Source organism: Hemibagrus wyckioides, linkage group LG09, assembly GCF_019097595.1.
Source record: "Hemibagrus wyckioides isolate EC202008001 linkage group LG09, SWU_Hwy_1.0, whole genome shotgun sequence".
Lineage (NCBI taxonomy): Eukaryota > Metazoa > Chordata > Actinopteri > Siluriformes > Bagridae > Hemibagrus > Hemibagrus wyckioides.
In genome coordinates, this window is record NC_080718.1 from 6,914,920 (window position 1) to 6,918,396 (window position 3,477).

Here is a 3,477-nt window from a genome sequence, read left to right on the forward strand (position 1 = left end):
CTTTCCTGTGCTTATTCTTTTCTGTGTGCTCATGCAGGACATTCACATGGCATCCCTGAATGTTAACGGTGCTAGAGACTGCAGGAAGAGAGCAGAACTGTATGAACTAGTGACACAAAAAAGAATAGACGTATTACTTCCACAGGAAATCCATAGTGACGCTAAAAAAACAGTAGACTGGACACAAGAGTGGGCTGGCCCCTTGTTTTTAAGCCACAATACCTCTGTTAGTGGAGGAGTAGATGTTTTATTCTCGAAGACTTTTAGAGAACCATGTTATGGTTTTTATCTGTGTGTATGCCCCGGCTTCCCCAGTGGAAAGAATAGCTTTTTTAGATAAATTATGCAATGTTTTAGAAACTTGTGACGCAGAGGAGTTTTTATTTGTTGGTGGTGATTTTAACTGTACTTTAGAAAACAGTGACCGCAACCATATAGAGCCACACATGCCTTCAAGAAGAAGACTCCTACACACTGTTGAAAAACACGAGTTAAGTGATGTTTGGAGAAATATGAATAAAACTCAAAAACAGTACACCTGGGCTCATGCTGCTGATGGAAAGGTATCATTAGCAAGGTTAGACAGGTTTTATGTTCCCAAGCATCACATGAACACCATAAAAAGCTGTGTTATTAGTCCGGTTGGTTTTTCAGACCACAGCTTGGTTTTATGTGTTTCAGTTTTAAATTGTATTACACCGAAGAGTTCTTACTGGCATCTTAACACAGTTTTACTGAATGACCAGCATTTTATAGAGATTTTTACTTTTGTCTGGAGGAATTTTAGAAAAGAAAAAAGTGCTTTTATTTCTCTGCAACATTGGTGGGATTTTGGTAAAACACAAATAAAACAGTTGTGTCAACAGTACACTTATAATGTCACAAGGGATTTGGCTCGGTCTATGAAACAACTAGAAGATGAGAGAACAGAACTTCAGTTGTTAGCACAGTCCACAGAGAACCAGAACCATATTCAGACCCTCACAGTCAAAAGGAAAAAGTTATCGGACCTCCTTGAGTTTAAAGCACAAGGTGCATTAATAAGGTCACGATTCCAGAACGCAAACCAGATGGACGCCCCCTCAAAGTTGTTTTTTAGCCTTGAAAAAAAGAACGGACAAAAACGTTTTATTCACAGCCTGCGCTCTGAGTCTGGACACCTTTTATCTGATACAGCTGACATTAGGAAAAGAGCAGTGAGGTTTTATGAAAAACTCTATCAATGTGAGTACAGAGAACACACCACAGAACAGAGCTTTTTAGAAGACCTGCCCCGAGTGTCACATGACTCCAATACAGAGCTGAGTGCATCAAACATCAGCAGAGCTGCACAAAGCATTAATGAGTATGGAGTGTGGCAGAGCGCCTGGCATAGACGGGCTTCCGTCAGAGTTTTATAAATCTTTCTGGGGTGTTTTAGGGGAATACCTGCTTGAAGTTTTAAATGACAGCTTAACAAAAGGTCTACTACCATTAAGTTGTAGAAGAGCAGTCCTCACTCTTTTACCCAAAAAAGGTGACTTAAAAGACATAAAGAACTGGAGACTGGTATCTATGCTCCGTAGTGACTATAAAATGCTGTCTAAAGTTTTAGCTACAAGACTGGGAAGTGTTCTGGAAGAAGTTATAAACACAGATCCGGGAGGTCCATTTTTGACAACACCTCGTTAGTTTCAGTGTCTCTAAACTATTTGGGCTGAATATGGGTTTCATATCCATAGACCAAGAAAAAGCCTTTGATCGAGTTGAACACAACTACCTTTGGAAAACTCTTAATGCTTTTGGTTTTAGCTCAGATTTTATTTCCAAAGTACAAATTTTATACTGTGACAGAAAGTGTTCTGAAACCCAGTGGTGTCTTATGTGCTCCTTTTAAGGTGTGTAGGGGGGTAAGGCAGGGCTGCTCTCTCTCAGGGATGCTTTACACTCTGGCCATTGAACCCTTTCTAAATAAGCTAAGAGCTAAGCTGAAAGGTGTTTTAATCCCTGACTGCCCGAACGCTATCCGCCTGTCGGCCTACGCAGATGACGTTGTAATAATGGTTGACAGTCAGAATGATATAGACATGTTGCACAGGGTGTCCAAGGACTTTGGATTGGTTTCCTCTGTGAAAGTAAACTGGTCTAAGAGCGAGGCTGTTTTAGTCGGCCAGTGGGTAGCCAAGGTACCTAAACTCCCCGGAGGTCTGTTTTGGAAAAGTGAAGGTTTTGGAAAAGTGAAGGAAATATCTAGGTTTACCTGGGAAATGACTCATTCATACAGAGAAACTGGGAAGGGGTCGTAGAAAAAGTAACTGGTCACCTAGAAAAGTGGAAGTGGCTGGTGCCGAAAATGTCTTACAGGGGGCATACACTAATCATTAACAATCTGGTAACATCGTCTCTGTGGCATAAAAAACGTGTATAGACCCTCCAACAGACCTTTTAATGAAAATCCATTCGATTTTATTGGACTTTTTTGGGGATAGGTTGCACTGGGTGCCATGCAGCATTTTATACATACCCAAAGAGGAAGGTGGGCAACGGCTTATACATCTACAGAGCAGAACTGCAACCTTACAGTTTTTACAGAAGTTTTTATGTGGCTCAAATTTTTTTAGCTGGACACCAGTGACCAGTGCCATTTTAAGATCCTTTGGGCAGATGAGAATGGACAAAACACTCTTTTTAATGAACCCAGAGAAACTGAATACAGTAAGCCTGTTTTTTTTTTTATCATAACATGTTCAGAATCTGGAGACTTTTTAGGGTGCAAAGAACCACAGCCACAGACTCTCTTCACTGGCTACTTCAAGAGCCTCTGGTATACGGGGCACGCCTGGACATCGGGGACTCTTCACTGTCGCAGTCTCCCCTCACGTCTGGTGTCACCACCCTCAAACACCTGGTGGACATCGCTGGGCCTCACCTAAAGAATGTTGATGGAGTAGCTGCTCGGCTAGGCATGAGGTCAAAGAGGGTGGTGAGCCGGCTACTGTGAAAGTGGACTCTGATCCTCTCACGTGAGAAAAGGGAAATGCTAATGGACTACTGTAGTGGAACTGAAAGCCCCGATTCAGAGGACCCATTTCCTGAACTTGCATTGACTGTGGACAGGAAGGCACTGGTCACTTTTTAGACTGTAAAAACATCACGAACATGAACTTTTTTAATGTATCTGGAAAAACGTTTTATAAAGCATGTTTCAAGCTTGCGGTCACTCGGGGAGAGTGTACACACCCTGGCGCACTGTCCTCGGTTTGAGTGAGGATGAGCGTCCAGAGTGGAGGTCACTCTATAAGCCACCATTGCCAAAAAGAACTGGGGATCTACAATGGAGAATTTTACACGGTATTGTTGCGGTCAATGCTTTTATCTCTGTCCCCAGGCCAGTCACTCGTGTCCCTTCTGTAACCAAAGAAGGGACAATCTTTCATGCTTTACACAATGTTCCAGACTACAGTCTCTTTTTTTACTGTTTTACAGAATATTTTTAGT